Raw genomic sequence first — 18,178 nt, forward strand, 5'->3', positions numbered from 1 at the left:
CCTTTCCTTTCCATTATTTCTCCCTCGGACAATATTTACCTCAAGTGGCAACAAATAGATGTTTTTTTCTGCTCTATGGAAAAGCAACCTGCGGTGTGGTGTAAGAGACCTTTTCTTTCATTCCCATTTCCCCCCAGTGAGCTTTTCAATTAGGTAATTACAGTCATGTGAAAGAAGACTCGGCAGAGAGCCCCGCTGCATTGTGGGAGCACCTGTCCCCCTCAGACGCTAATTACCTGGCACGTGAGCCGTCCCCATTGTGTGGGAGCTCGGACGGGTCCAAGTCTACAGGAAGTGCGAACCCAGCCAACGTGGCTTCTAATGAATGGGCGAGCAGTGGCTGTGAAACAGGTACACAGGAAGAAAAATAAATGTGCGGGATAGTTTTCTCACTTATTTATGCATTTGCATTCAGATTTGAAGGCACAAACACAGCGTGAAGCTTAGAAACACACTGCATTGTGGCGTAAGTTTTAGTTAGTTCGATGTCAAAAATATTGATAATAAATGAGTGATTTTGAACCTCTTTGACTCTAATGATCCTGATTGCGAGCAACTATATTCAAAAGCTACTATATTTCCTACTATGGAAGTCAATGGCAACCACCAACTGTTTGATTACCAGCGATCTTCAAAATATTACGTGAGCTGATGCCCAACGTTGACCTCATGCGTCATGCTTCCGGAACTGCTTCTGTGTACAACTGTTGGCGCAAGCTACATTAAAGAGATTATTAGGGAAGTCATGGCCTAATGGTTAGGGAGTCGGACTTCCAATCGAAAGGTTGTGAGTTCGAGTCCTGGGCCGGCAGGAATTGTGGGTGGGGGGAGTGCATGGACAGTTCTCTCTCCACCCTCAATACCACGACTTAGGTGCCCTTGAGCAAGGCATTGAACCCAACTGCTCCCCGGGCGCCGCAGCATAAATGGCTGCCCACTGCTCCGGGTGTGTGTTCACAGTGTGTGTGTGTGTGTGTGTTCACTGCTCTGTGTGTGTGCACTTCGGATGGGTTAAATGCAGAGCACAAATTCTGAGTATGGGTCACCATACTTGGCTGAATGTCACGTCACTTTCACTTTCATTACATTTTGAATATGGATATTTTTCTTTACAAAAACACATTGATTTGCTACAGAAGGCCTTGGTTTACTTCCTGGAGCTGTGTGAGATACTTTTTTTTTGGATGGACAACAACTTTTGGATGGATGTATGCAACTCCCGCTGAGTTGCATTTAACAGCTTGAAAGATCAAAGACTATTTTTAATATAACTGTGACTGGATTCGTCTGAGAGAAGAAAGTCATATACACCTAGGATGACTTGAGGGTGAGTAAGTTATGGGATCATTTTCATTTTGGCGTGAACAAACCCTTTAAGCATTTTTTAAATGCAAACAGGAAAAAAAAAATTATACGAATCATACATCATTATGCCATCATTATGCTTACTTGTCATGAATATTAATTAAACAATAACACTGAGAAGAAATTCACTGGCAGCGTTTCCCAAAAGTGGCATAAGCCTACTTAGATCATAGAAATCATTGGCACCAAAGATTGATTTACTTTGATGAAATATAGCCCAGATCAGGTTGGAATACCAGCAAATCAACTTAAGATGGATTAAGCCTTTTATTTTTTTTTATAAAATTATTTGCTGAGTATATTTTGAAGCGTTAATAAGTAATTAAAAACTATAAGATGCCCTGAAAGTAATTTCTTTTTTTTTCTCTTTCTCTTTTTTTTGCAGTGGTATTATCTTGAATCAAAAATAGTTAGGGTCTGACAACAGTATATGCATTTTTCATTGAAAAATCATTATCGTGGGACGGCTGAACCTTCACTTCTTGCTTCAAAAAATTTATCAAATTACTTTTCTTGTAACCAGAAACTAGCAGAATTCAAAACAAAAACAAATAACAAAGACTCACCAAACATTGCATGCCAAACACAGAAGATCATAAACACTGGTAAATTAGACTAAATGAGAGCCGACAATCCACATTGGGGAACAAGAAACAACCAACGAGCAGGAGACAAGCAAACTTCAAAAGGAGACAAGACAAATCCCCCTGCATCACTTACTGTAGAAAACACCCTGAAACCGATTCCTTCAAGATACTAAGAGTTAATATTGGTGCTGTGGCTGGTACGGTACCTGAGCAGAGGAAAATACCAAGGACATCTTCAGGGAGACAGACACACTTTGATCTGAGTTAAAGCTGAGAGGCACTAGGTCTGACAGGTTATATAACTTTCACTTTTGTGACATAGCTCGTGACTGACTGTGTGTTGAGACTGAGAGGAAGGAAGAGGAAAGAAAGAGAAAAACTGACCTAATCAGCATGATAAAAAATTCAAAATGAAATTGAAACTTAATGCTAATGGGTAATGAATAAAAATGTGATGTTTACGTCCTTGAATGAAATTAAAATGGAAAGTGCATATGTTGGTACATAAATGGTCATAATTTAAGTTTCTCACAATTTTCTAAAATTGTATAAAAAGGTTTAGTTTTATTTATAACCACTAACCACTGACTAATATAATATAATATAATATAATATAATATAATATAATATCATATAAATTTCATGATCTGGTCATTGAACGTTTGTTTATTCACCACCAGAGGTCATCATCCACAACAGACTCTCACACTACACAGTACACCCTGGACTACAATTCCCATGCTCCATTGCACCAATCACATTCACTTGATAACAATCACACCATTCACCTGAAACCAATCACACACACACAGCACAATCATCAGACACGCTTTATAAGAATTGGACTTCCCATCACACAATGCAGAGTATTGTTCTGCATATATCCCTCTCCTGGCAATACCAACCCATTCCGTTTTTGTTTTCATAGTCTTGTTTCAGTTTATAGTTTTCATACTCTAGTCTTTTCCCTGCCCTGCCCTCCTTCTCGTGTTTTGACCCATGCTTGCCCTAGGATTATTCTTGTGTCTTGCCCTCTATATACCTGTTTGCCATTGTTTGACCCATCCCTGTTATGACCACATCTCTGTCCAATAAAAGCTTGCACACGGTTCACGTCTCGTCAGCCCCTTTACAATAATATAATATAATTTAATCATTTAAAATTATCACCATGTGAAACTGGAAAAATAATGAGTGTTATCAAACCAGGTTTCTAAACACTCCACCATTCTAGCATTGGTGAATTAAAGGCGCAATATGTAATTTTTCTGCTTTAAAAATAGCAGAAATCACTATATCTATGTTATATATATTTTTTAGTTGTGTACTTACATCATCCCGACAGTTTCCACGAACTTTCAAATCCAGAGAAAATTATAGTTTAATTCGAAGACACGGCACGTTTCTTTATTTCCGTTTTGTCGCCCGTCTATTACGTCATATAAACTTTGACCCCTCTAGTTTATCTAACTTCCTGCGGAACCGCCAAATACAAAGGTGAACAGAAACAAAGACGAGACGAAGAAGAAAAAGTAGTAGCCTTTATCGAGACTATTATATTTTATATTTATATTGTTTATATTCGTATTTAAACTTCAATCAATAACTTAGTTATGGATCATGATTATGCTTTGCCTGCACGTTCTGTGAAGCGCAAACGCACGGGTGAAATAAATGACCCGAGATGGTTTTGGGACAAGAGAAGCAACAAGACACGGGTAAATATTGGAGTTGCATTTCCAAGATAGAGAGAGCTTCGTGACAAGCTGAAAACTACAGAGAGATGTCGAACTCGCTTGCATTCTGATAAACAGGTATGCATCCATTCAGCTAACTGTATACAGTATATCCATATATTTTGTGAAACGATGTTGTGTAAAACGCAGATGGACTAGCTCTCATGTAAATCTACATTTGTTCTATATCTATCTGAATAAAGTAGCTTCAAATGCAGTTCTCTAACTTGTTCGATATCATAGTATAACGTAATTATAATTATTAACGAAAGGCGACCGTGTTTTTAACATATATTACTACTAGCCAGATGGAATATTGATTTGATAGGGGTCTCATAATTCATATAGACGGTTTCATCGGGCGCACGGTCGTGTATATCGGTCTGGCTGCGGTGCCTTCTACATACGCAGTTAAAGGCAAGGTGATGAGTAGACTGAAGTTGGGCTCAGGTGGATGTGCTGCGGGATGTGTTTCCCATAAATTTATTTATTTTTGGAGACAATTTTAAAACGGATCTTTTTTCAAAAAGACTTCATTGAGTAACGTTACGTACCGCACGTTTAATAATAATAATAATTTCTTACATTTATGTTTAAAAATCAAAACGAGGCACAGGTGTTTTTATATCGCTGTATTTCTGAAGGAAGACTTGCATGTTATATGCCTGATAAAGCAGCGTGTGAGCGTATCAGCTCTGCTTCGTTTACAGCTGTTACTGGGGAAACCTCTATTTCTGGCACTTTATGTCTGTGCTTTAAAACATCTCCTGCTGGCAAATAATGAATTTGCATTTTCATTAAGTCCGCCTGATCCACGCAGCAAACATTTTGTTTGTTATCAAAAAATATCTACTCTAGAGGGACTTGGCTGTTGTTATTGATTCTATTTGGAAGTCTACCGGAAGTTAAGTTAGGTCCACAAAAGCGCTCATGCGCAGTAACGTTTGTTTATGTTGTTGCCGTTGAAACCGTCTATATCTCTCCTTTCGAAAAGACGTGATTGTCAAAATACTAAGTTAGAATGAGTGAGGAATGATAGGGAGCGACATGACGCGTGTTCCAATGAACAACAACTCCCATGAGCCTTACGCTCTTTCCCGACATCATCAAAGTACGTCTTATGTAATTATTTTGATTGAGTGACCCCTGGTGGCCAAAAATTCCATACTGCACGTTTAAACAGACATTTTATTTTGTGTGTGTGTCCTGGTATGATATATAATGTTTTAATATGCATAGATATTCCATAAAATCACTCCATTATTATTAGCTATTTTTTTAAATAATTATTAATTATCTTTTAATTAAATGCTGTTTTTATATTTATTTAAATATTACAAAAGCTGGGTTAGGGTTAGGGCAGTAACCTTTCAAAAGTAAATTTTTGTACCCTATTTACCCCTAAATGGTACATATTAGTACTGCCTAAGTGATGACTGTTGTTTCATTTTTCTGTGAGTAAGGCATATCGCATCGCAGCCTTCTGATCACCTTCCCAAACATCATCTACCCAACTGCTTTTCAAACCATTAAACCTTAAATGCACTTTGGTGAAAGCACCATCATTTAAACTCAGTAAAGCAAATGGTGTTATGAACACAAAGTATAATCATGTTTGATTTCAGCTGTGGATCCATGTGAAGGTTCAAAAAGTGCTGTGCTTGCCAAAACTGCGGGCATTTGTGTGATTCATAGGATCATTTCAGAGAAAAAAACCCACTGTAAATGTACACATGGTCTCATAGGGACTCGGACCCTTTCCATCTTCACGTTAGGCAAAGGTAATTAAACTGTCACTTTTGTGTTTCAAAAACGCAGCAGTCACCACATTCCCCTAATGTCGCAGAATATCTGTCATTTGTGATGGATTCTGAATGGTTCATTTCCTTTTATGAACCTTTGAGTTGTGCGAAGACCCATGTCAATAAAGCACCCCCTCCTCTCATGCTCCTCCACATCACCGCTGATGTTGTCTCAAAATGAACATCTCCAATTAGACACGAGCAATCATTCATTTGATGACTTTGTTTACATTCATTGTCGCAATCTGTGCGAATGTACAATTCGTCATACCTTGCGGGAAATCTAACTCTTAATCACTGTATGAGAATAATTACTCCTCCTATGCGTTTATGCTGATAAACTCATCATAATTTGGCACTGGGAGCCTTGGCTTCATCAAATTTAAGACAAGGCAGATTAAAAACAGATAAAACTGCAATCTGAATCATAAAAAATGGCAAGAGTAATGAATGACACTTGAGTTAGCAGCTAGCGCTAGCTTAGCTTTGTATTCAGATTCTTTGTTTTGCAGTGCCATTGACTCAAGCACACAAACAATAACATGAGACTTGAGGAGATTTCTGTGTTTGTTTGTGCAGAGATACGAAGCCTGAAAGGCTTGTGTAGGCCTTTGTTTCCATACTGTGCGCTACTATGCTACCATCTCCCCCCTCATTAAATTAGAAATGAATAGAAAACAACTGAGCTATAATTGATAGGCCTCTCTGTTTGTTGTCCTCACAGACTCTCTTTATCAGCCACATAGTGACAAAAATCACAATGGCTGTCTTCTCCGCCACCTTTTCAGTTCATTCTGGTACCATTGTTCTGTCCTGGACCTGATAAGGCACCGATAATGTTAACCAGTTATCGCATTTGCAGAAAAAAGGGCAGAGACAGCCGACAAATTAGCGACTTTGATGAATCGTCGGTTTGAACGTGAGAGATTAGCATACTGATTGGACTGATTATTTGTAATTGCGATTGGAAGTGAAAACGAGCTATACCGGATAGCACTCGTTTCTGTTCCAACCAATTGAAATCGTGAGCTTTGTAATGGCGTTGAATTAATCTCTCTTATCCTCCTCGCCGGGTTAAAATTATTGCAAATCAGGATTTTGTTTGAAAAATTGAACTGTGAAACGGCAACAGTCCATACTTCAGGGGCTTCTCCATGGTGGACACATGGCAGCATCTTGAGAAATGCATTTAGGGAAATCTACATGAATTCTGGGCAAATGTTTTCACCTGAGGTAGAGCGAGTGTCCTTCAATGCCATCTGCTAGCATTTGCACCAGCTAATTAATTTGTCCTTCACAGAATGTGCCAGTACAGGCAGGGGAATACAGTTCCTGACAGATGCTGAACACAAGACAGTCCCGACACTCGGGGGATGCTATGCACCGTCTAGAGAATATCGAGACACGTAGCAAGATTAATCAATCATGATAGTGTATGAAGTTGTTTTGAAGAATGAGACACCCAGGCTGAGGTAAAAAACTGTGCCTTTAGCATTGGGTACATTTACATAATATTACATTTCTTACACAGCCGACTAACAGCAAACATTTCTTTGTACATTCTAGATGATTGATGTTTGGTTGAGAATGTCAATTGAAATCACAGCCCCTATCATCTCAGATACCACTAGGGGAAACTGGCCAAGAGCATTATCATATTACATTCTGTAAACAAGTTCTCAAACCAGTGCAGATTGCATCTTCAGGATCCATTTCTAGATATTTCTGTCTCCAGTGCTTCAAAAGAACCATGACAGATGACACTAGAGACAATAGAACGAGGAAAATCAAGTATGTCGTTCAACTTGCAAGTTGTTGAAAGAGTTCCACTTTCCATTGGGATTTGATACACATTTGTTTGTAGGGTGCAATTCGGGCATTTCATACATTTGCACAGGAACTGAAATGCACATTAGTAACAGCATTCTAAAAAAATGTTTAATTCATGAAGTTAATTAAATGATCAATGCAATCACATTAAACTAAATTGGAATGATCATGGTTGACATTAAGGTTGATATTTGGCATTATATGACATTAAGGTCCTGAAAAGAATTCAGAATAGGATACTACTCTTATTATTTATGACATGTCTTTATGTGACAGAAATAGTAATATGCTAGTATTCTATTCTGATGCTTTATGAGCGAGTCATTTATTCAGTCTACTGTATTTGTTCAAAATGCTGATAGAATAATTTTTACATGGCAGAGACTGAAGCCTGTTTTGTCGCAGTGTATCATCACATTCGGAATAAGGAAAATTAAGGAATAGTTTCAGTTTAAAAGGTTTAAAATAAACTAATGCACAGATCAGCCTCTTTGCTATAGTGTTCATTCATGCAACCGCACACACCTAAGCTTGTTCTCAATCTCTGTATCTAGGTCTTGCTATATTTGCCCAGTTTTGCTTTCCGCAGCACTTTTTCTGAATAATTACTCCCTTTCGAGTTATGAGCAATACTCCCAGCAAACGCACTGGTTCTTAGAAAGAAACATTCAGCGTATCGAGGTCAGAGGAAGCCTGGAGATTACATCCATGCAGATACATTATTACATTATGCATTTATAATAGCTGCAATGAGACACAAAAGTTTAAGAACTGCAAAACAACCAAGAACTTTTCATACATCAGAAGTCCTGGTTTTGTTTTGAGTGAATAGTTATTTTCAAATTGCAGTGCATTACAGGCTGTCATTGTAGCAATTAAAAGTGGTGGAAAAAACCTTCTTGATAAATTTACTCCAATAAACTGAGCAGAAAGTGGTGTGGCAGTCAAAATGCTCAATACAGCAATAACAACTCATCCCTCAGCCTTTAGTTCAACCAGTTTACAAGACACCTCGGTTTAAACATAAGAATGATATTTAACAATCTCTACTAACATGCTTTTAATATATTATTTAATAATAAAATGAGCATATGAATGGACTCATCTTGCCTCAGGCCAATAATGAACTAGCATCTAGTTGGACCAAGCTGCAGGTATCATTTACATGGTGCATTTACTAGCTTGACAGTTTTTTGAACCAACAATTTGGCACATAGACACACAATCACTTTACTAGATAAGAGAGGGACGGTTTAGGATTTTAGTAGGTGTACCCAATTGAGTAAAAATACAGATAGCCACACACAAGGGGGATTGTAGCATGATCCGCTAAAACAACCAGTTTTTCCACAGAACTTACCTATGAACTGTATGTTTGATGGAAGATCTGCATTCCCTCAATTCATTTTTACTCCATGCCCATTCCCAAAGGAGCAGGTGGCATTTAGGTGCAGCAAAACACCTGATTCTTTGTGTGCCCCAAATGCTTCCTTTCCAATTTTTTTTTTTTTTTTCAAATGATGCTACAATTTTCTCAGAATTAAGTTAACTTTTGTAGCCATTATTACAATTTCTTTTAACCAATAATATATATAAAGTCAGCACTCCTCAAATTCACACAAGGTGAGGTGCAGGTGTAGCCAATCACATTAATTATGCACATGTTTGATGACATCATCATTTGAGGATCTGTTAATAAAAAATAAAAAATAAAAAAAAATGTATGAATGCAGGTCACTGTCAAACATGTCACGGACTGACAAGCTAAAACTCCAGATGACCATGTCTTCTTGCATGTCTGTTTTTATGAAGTGTTGACTGTTGTACAGTCTGACATTAATGACATCTAAGATCCAACAATGTGATATGACTTATAGCTGGGATCATATTCATACAGTCTGGCAAGTAACAATCGTACAGGATGACAATATGTCCTCTTTTCTTTGCTAAATGTCTAAATTGCCCTAACTGTTTGGGTTTCTGCTTTGTTTTACTAAACAAGTGCTCTCTGCAGTTCTTGTACACTATATGTATGCATATACTATATTTATGCATATATGATCAATTATGTACAATGAAGGTTATTCTTAATTCAATACAGACATTTTAGTAAGCGACTTGCCGTCTGTCTCCTACCCTTCTGCGCCTCTGGAACGCCAATTAGCTGACATCTTATGGAGCCTCTTTTATTTTAATTAAAATAAAAGGTTTTCCAAGACATTGTATATGCACCAGTTTCATCTTCACACCCAACACAAGTTACTCAAGAGCACTCAAGTTAACACAAGAGTCTGGAGCCAAAGTAATGTGGCGCCAAAGTACACTGGTTACACAAATGCAACACGTCTGATTGGCAGACTCTCTTGCATCGACTGACTTTTGGTTATGATTCCAATCACAAACACAACTTTCATTGAGTTTAATTAGCTGAATCAATATCTCCATGTATGACTGTTTGTCTTGCTGTCAGGTAATCTGATTAGTCTGCACGCAGAGTGACCGGGCGTTTACTTATACACTCACATCCTTTCCTCAAATGAATCTTTTATTGATCACAGAAGTGCATGTCTGACTCCTACATTATACATCCTGCAGTTTGTGCACTTTTAGAGTGATTTAACACTGTATTTATCGTGGAATCAAGTGCCATATTTCAATTAAATTCCTTTTAGTTCAGTAGAAAAACAATGGAATTATGGTTAGTATTTTCTAAATTCGGTACTCTGCTAAAATGTTGATTGCATATCAAACAATAAGCTAAAATAAATCAATAACCTGCCACAATGTGAAATATCAAACATCAGTCTTCTTTCTGTAATAACAGATCACACGTCTGGTTCTTATAAAGTCTGAGTGGATCTCTTAAATTATTTTCATTCGGTCTTTATTTTTTCATAGCTTCAAAGAGATTTCAAAAGGATTTCTATGAGAGGGGCACCATTTGCTCTCCTCAGTCAGAACAGGAGTGGGCTGTCAGCCCTCATACCTCTGTAAAGATTTTGATGAAGAAAGAAAAAAAGTAGAAGACCAGCCATATTCATGTTAATAAAATTAATCTCACTTTCTGCACCAAAACATTTGAAGAAAGGAAACTCCATATGGCTGATTGGCTGATCATGCCACTGCATGCTTATTAGATCCAGCAGTCAAAGTGCCCTATTTTAAAGATCTAAACGCATAGTGTAAAGCGCACGACGCAGGTGCACTCAGGGCGTGTCCAAATTCACTTTTGTTATTTTAACGACGGAAAAATGGTTGGCGCACCCAGGCGCATGGTCTAAATGGGTTGTCCCTATTCTCTTAATGAGTAATGGGTGTTTTTTGGGCGCTGGACGTGAAAATGCAAACAGCGCTGGACTGAAACTAGCAAACACACTTGCGCTGTGCCTTGAATCGCATTGCACCGAGTGTATGATAGGGCCCAAAATATTGGTGAGCGAACTTAAGCAATGTCCACCATTATAGTGGATGCAATTATTTTTAAAGGGTGAAAAAATTAACGAATATTGGAAAGTATCAATTTTAGCACATATTTATAAATATTCGGGGAAACACTTTACAATAAGGTGCCGTTATTTAACATTAATTAACAATGAAAACACATTTGTTAAAGTATTTATTGTTGTTTGTTAACATTAGCTAATAAAATACAACTGTTAATTGTTAGTTCATGTTAGTTCTAAGATTAATAAATGCATTTTTCATTGTTAATTCATGTTCTCAAATTAACTAATGGTAACAAATGTAACTTTATGGTAAAGTGTTACTATATCCTTCACTTCAGTGAGTGTAACAAATGAGTTGCAAAATGCAAATATTCAATTTAGTCTGTCAGTATGAGTTTATTAAGATGCATGCATAATAATTATAATTAATTATCTAAATTAACGCAGGACATCAACTACCCAAATGCAATCAAATGCCCTGATGCATGTTTTCTTCAGATTTAAATTCATGTAAATTAGATCTTTAGAAAGTAAATTGAGAAAAAAGATTCCATATTCCACTTAGGCTTACTTAATCCAACTGAAACCTGATTTGTCTAAAGAGACTGAGTTTTAAGAGAAATGGAAGCTTTAGCCTAAGTTCTGCCAGCAAGACTCAATCACTTTGTCACTAATTACCTTCATCATTATCCAATCACGTCTATATACTCCTGTATAAAACATTGTACTTACACATGTTTGAGTCAACAACCTCCACCCTCCCCACCACCACCAGGATGGTCCTGTCCTTACCTTCCAGGGGGGTCGGCTGCGCCCCTGCCTTCGTCTTCAGGCAGGAAATGCAGATTCGCTACCCTCGGATTACGAACCATGGACGGGGCCTTCCGCCAAAGAAATTTATAATTGTGCTTGCTGAGCTGTCAATAAATGTATGCTTTGTACATCATTTTATCTCCCGAGTCTTTCTGGTAGAACTAAAAGAAATGTTCTGTATTGCCAATCTTTGCTCTTGCCAAGGCTTTGAACAAATCTTGGGAGGGTAATATGAAGAATTGGTGAGCTACAAAAGAGTTAAACAATGAGCGGATCTATGAGGCATGCCAAGAAAACATCTCACCTGTGCTGGATCAATACAGCTGAACTGAGCAGCTATTGAAGAGAAGAAAGCTTTTAGCGGAGCATTATCTTTTGTCATAAAATATTACAATTTCCTTTCTGAATCAACATCCATCAAGCTGCCAAACTTTTGCAAAACATGACCTATTCAAAACAACAAATAATGCAATAGAACATAATGTACACAATGCCTAACCCTTACTAGTTTAAATGAATGTCAGTGTGTTTCTCCAGATTTCCACTTTGGATAATTGCTTGAAATGGTGTTTGAAACACAACTAAATCACTACAGACAAATTGAACATTGTTTTCTTTTGAAATGAATAACCAAAAGACAAAACGAAGCTGATAAGTGTGTGTGTGTGTGTGTGTGTGTGAGAGAGAGAGAGAGAGAGCTGTTGGCATGTTGTCAACTCAGCTAATTATTACTGTGCTTCTCCTCCTGTGTGCTCACAATTTTGACTGCCAAAACTTGCCTGTGCTAAAAACTGTACCTTAACAAACCAATGAAAGCTGAGAGGGCCAGAAGTGGGTTGATTTGAAATGCCTAGTGCACCTGCCGAGATCTGAGCATGGAGACTGAATGGATTTTCAGTTGGCCTTGCACTACATGCATTACAGAAACAAAGAATTATGTTTGTTTTTTGTTTTTTTTTTGCATAAAATGAAATTTTCCTCAACTTTGTCACTGGACATCAGTCTTTGTCCTTCATGTTGCTAAGATCACCAATTCTGACTTCGAGGAACAGTTCATCCAAAACTGAAAATGTGCTGAAATTTTAATCTGGCCATCCAATATAGATGAGTTTGTTTCTTCGTCAGAACAGATTTGGAGGAATTTTGCATTTTATCACTTGCTCACCAATGGATACTCTGCAGTTAATGGGTGCCGTCAGAATGTCTAAACAGCTGATAAAAGCATCACAATAATCCACAAGTTTACAACAATTAATTAATTTATCATTAACCAATTAACCATTACGATTAACTACTGTCTTGTGAAGTAAAAAGCTGGGTGTTTGTATGAAACAAATCCACCATTGAGATGTTTGGTTCCTGCTATCTATGATATTGCTTTCTCAATTGAAAAAGTCATCTTGTCTGACTTAGGAGAGAACTATGCACAGATCAAGAAACATTGCCAAGTGAAAACAATCTGGTGGACTTCCAACAATCTGGACTTCACTTCACTAGAGGAAGCGTTATTTTGGATTATGGACTATTTCCGCCAGAAGCGACTGTTTAAATTTAAAATAACTTGATGGATTTGTAAAAACATGCAGCTTTTCACTTTACAACACATTAATTGATGGACTGGATTACTTGTGGATTATTGTGATGTTTTTATCAACTGTTTGGACTCTCATTCTGACGGCACCAATTCACTGCAGAGGATCCATTGGTGAGCAAGTAATGTAATGCTAAAATTCTCCAAAGAAACAACCTCCTCTACCTAGCCTGAGGGTACATTTTTAGCAATTTTTTATTATAGGGTGATTTATTCCTTTCAGGTAATTTTAACTCTGCTGGAGTTTGAATGCAACTTTACGTGACAAGTCACCAAACCTGCCAAGATCTACAGCTGTCCTTGGCTATTTTTTTCTCTGACTTCTGTCTGTACAATTATCTCTCCTTGCCTGCAAATTATTCCTTTTGTTCTCAGTGTGCGCAAGTGTTGTTTTGCTGAATATAAAACATGAATCTGTAATGCTGTGCGGAGGATTAGAGCTGCTGCCATGTTTGGAGGAGTACTGCCTTATTTTCAGGTTGATTCCATCTCCATGCACAAACAGCTGCTTACTGTGGGATTAAGAGCTATTGTTCAATGACTCTCAACATGGGCACTGATGTCTCACAGTATAAGTCTTAATTATGCCAGACAGAGTTTCAGATGTTCAAGACTTTGCCTTCAAATATGTTAGTTTCAAACACTCACCATGGGACCTCTGAATGCACAAGAAAGTCTGTTTAAAGTTATTTTTTGCTTCTTTTTTTTTTTGCCATTTCATACACTAAAAAAATTGGTGTAGAGAAAATAATTATTTAGAAATTACTAGTAGGTTTCACAGTTACAAAGAGCACATTTAAGTAAATGTGTGTGTGTGTGTGTATATATATATAACAGTTTAGGTGGGCACAAAAATGGCAAAAATTAGAAAAAGGTAGTTTACTTTGACCCACTGTTCAGCATTATCTATGCACTATTTATTATTTTATGTATAGATATTTTATTAATTCGTTTTGAATGTAGTTTTCATTTTAATTTTTGATTGACATTTTGCCACATGTACTTTTGTAATTTTTATTTTTAAAGCTTATTAATTCAATTTTAGTTTAAATGATTTTAATAATTCAATTTAAACTTATTTTATTTCAAGTAGACTCCAATGCAACTCTTCTTATTTTCATTTACTTTTAAGTTTTAAATCTAATATTTCTAAGATTATACATATTTTTTTTTTTATTTCAATTAAGGAAAATGATTTTTAAAAGTTTTAGTTAACAATAACAGTACTGATTTGACCTGAATTTGTCTATCAACTTTTCACCTCTTTTTCAACTGTCTTACAAACTCAAGTTTGTGGTGTTGTGTCTGACAGCTCATTAAAAATGCCAGAAAGCAACAAAAGACCACAGGGCAGTTTCACAGACTGTGTGTCCATCATCGAAGTCAGAAGATGGTCATAAAAAAAAAAGACACACTACTGTTCACCTCCCACACTGTCAGCTCTCTGTTCTCTCTCTGTTTCTGCCCTTGTTTTTGGATTCACCCCACTATTTCTGTCATGCTCTCTCATGTCTCTGCTTTCCCCATCGGGCTTAGAGAGCTCTGAGAGCTGGAGCTTCATAAAGCATGCAAAGAGATGTTGCGGAGGGAAAAAAAATCAAATACTGCTGAGTTCAGCTGAAGTACACCAATAACTCAAAAGGAATGTGACACTCTACACCCCAGAAATGAAAAGTCATTACACAGTATCAGGAGAGATGTTGTGTCAGGAGAGTTACTGTGTATTCAATCTGTCTAGACTCACAAAGTCATGTTCTGGTTGCTATTATTTACTCATGTTGTTCCCAACTTGCAGTAATTTTTCAGTGGAAAATCTTTTACAAAACACATTTATGTAGAGGCATATTTTTACTAAACAAATACTTGAATGTGATTGGTGATAAAGAATTCTCTCTCTCTCTCTCTTTACATATATATAGTGATATATATATAGTGAACAGATTGTGGATGTATGTATGTATGGATGATCAATAAAGACTGTTAGATAGATGGATGGATGGATGGATGGATGGATGGATGGATGGATGGATGGATGGATGGATGGATGGATGGATGGATGGATGGATGAAGATTCTCGATTCTCGATTCTCGATTCTCTATTTTAATGGTGCTACACGAAAGTAAATGATTTTACAAAAAAAAATGGGGGGAGGGTGCACTATCACTAAAGTAGATAAAGCTCTTCTTCTAGGTGAAGTGCGAACATCACATAGACTGACAGCTGTGCTTTCCATTGTTCTTTGTAGTAAAATATGGAGAGAAAGAGAGAGAGAGAGAGAGAGAGAGAGAGAGAGCCTGCAAGGGGAAAAAGGCTTACTTTGATATCCCTTCTCTCGTTTCACAAGTCTCCACTCCGTCAGTCATAATGAGCATTTATGAATAAATAAATATGAAAGAGAACCTTAACGAGGTAAACGACTGCCACACATACATAATACAGCACCTTTTTACCATCTTCAGTTTGAGAGAATATCCTTCCACATCAGGGCAGTATGCAAGACATGCAGGAACCATTTCTGTAGCCAGCAATTAGGAAAAGTTCATAAACCTGAGAGTTCATCTTAGGATGAAGATTGAAAACATGAAAAATAGAAAGAATCTAAAGACTGAACAGCTAGAAAATTTTGGGATTTAGGATGAGAAGATGGAATCACACAAATGTCCAGATGCTGAAGTATTCAAGAACGTATTCTGAGCTCCTGTGGCATACATTTAGTTGACACTCCTTCTGGGTAATCAGTAACACAAAAGAGCTTTCTAAAAGCTGTATTACAGGTGATTATGGATAGATTCTTACAGTTAGAATATTGTAAATCCTTATAAAATTACCAGCTAACTGGTAAATAACTGCTTTATTTACTTACTAAAGTCAATTCTTACTCATATTTGGTGGCTAGTGGCTACAACAGGGATTTGTTCAAAAGCTTCTCATTGAAATCAGTGTACAAGCGACTTAATGCAGCTGAGGTTTTATGGCACCCATGCATGAAACCTACACAAACGTTATCACTTTGAAACAGAGGCAGACAGGTCTTTACATGCAGCACACATTCACACCAAAGATGAAAAACATTAGACTTCAAAAAGCCTCCAACCTCCCTCACACACAAACCATCCTAATAACCTCAGGCAGCTATCATCCATTCAGAGCAATCAGTGTAAAAATAATCTGCACATATTACCAAACTAATATCAAATGATATTTGTATGTATTTATATAGAATGTTAGATTAAAAGATGCAACTGTATTTGTGTCCTACTGTCATGTCTAATTGGTATTTTGACTGGTTTCCAACATTCTTAAAATGACTAATTTACTAGTGCGAGCAAAACTGCATCAGATAAGACTTGTTTTCTAAGAATATATCTTATATTTATTTAAAATAGCAAATTAAGCATTTAACTATAAATATAACAATTTTGTGTGGATTATGCCTAAAATAAGATTGAACAATTCATTAACTTGGGAAGAAAATGTAATGGTCTGACAGCCAGATGAACATTTAAGTATTTATGCAAAGAATTGCATTTACAGTCAAACAGATTTGATTTTAATGCAACTGTCTGTCAGGATGTCAGTTTAACAATGGCAGGTGTGGTATTTGGGTGAGATGCGAATCGAACAAATGCCAGTGTTGTCTGAATCTAACAATATAATCACAATTTATCTCAGCAATGCAGTTCCTGACTCCAAGCTTACACTCTAAAAAAATGCTGGGTTAAAACAACCCAACTTGGGTTATTTTGGCAACCCAACGCTGGGTCAAATATGGACAAACCCAGCGTTGGGTTGTTTTAACCCAGCCGGTTGGGTTAAATCTTTGACCCAACTTGTTGGGTTGTTTTATTTAACTCCATTATTGATTAAAATGACTACATTGCTGGTTAAAAACAAACCTGAAATAGGTTTATTAATAATAATAATAATAATAATAAAATCACAGAGAATCACTAAAAGCAACAGTAATAACTCAAAAGGTGAAGATTTATTAATAAATAACATCCAAATGCAAGACATAAAAGCATATATAATTCATATAGCAAAAAAGCATGATATTTTTTCATGCTCAATGAACAATAAAACAGCATATAAAATATAAATACAACTTCCATTTTATAAATATAAAAAAATAAATATCAATAAATTAAATTAGCTTAGATTTAAACATTTACATTATATACACAAGTATAAGACACAAGTACAATGCTTCATATATATTAGTTAGATGACTTTCCCCTTAATATAAACTCATAACTTTTTAGAGAGTATGTTTAACAAAGAGGCACACGAACAAAGTGATACAAGTAAAATGCTTTAGATATATGTATTAGTCTGACAAATTTCCTCTTAATATAAACTTGCATAACATTTTAGAAAGGGTTAGTTGTCATGGTTCCAGTACTGCTCAACATGACAAATATCCACGGAGCAGTCTTACAGAAGGAGATTCAGTTCCTGGGAGTTTGTAGACAACAGTCTGCAAAAACTCCCACACTGGTGCACACTGCTTTGGGAAATGGATGTCTAAAACATAAAAAAGTTTAAAGCACGTGTCCACAGCACCAAGGAGTGTGTTTTGATGCAGTGCCTGTTTGCCAACAACTACAAAGGCTTGATGGCATTGACTGTCATCCCCAAGACCAAGGACAAAGGGGAAGGGTTTAGTGAGCTCTGCCTCCTTCAAATATTCAACCATGTTGGTCCCAACCTGTTAAAAACAGAAAAATGTTAAAAACATAAAACTCACTATACTTCACTATATCAAAATGCAGCATTATTAAACAAAATCAGTCATTAATATTTTATATATCGTGGAGTTGACTCAAATTACATTCTACATTAATTTGCATAATTAATAATTCAGTCTTTATAGGGTGCTTCTCAAATGGAAGGTTGATTCCTAGTAAGGCTGAGTCTGTCCAAGTCCAGTCCTTCTGAGGCTTCTAGGCTATAGAGTCCTGCTCAGTATTAAATGCTAGACTGCTAAATGCTAGTTAGTGCACATAG

The sequence above is a fragment of the Carassius auratus genome, chromosome 29, assembly GCF_003368295.1.
Source record: "Carassius auratus strain Wakin chromosome 29, ASM336829v1, whole genome shotgun sequence".
Classification (NCBI taxonomy): domain Eukaryota; kingdom Metazoa; phylum Chordata; class Actinopteri; order Cypriniformes; family Cyprinidae; genus Carassius; species Carassius auratus.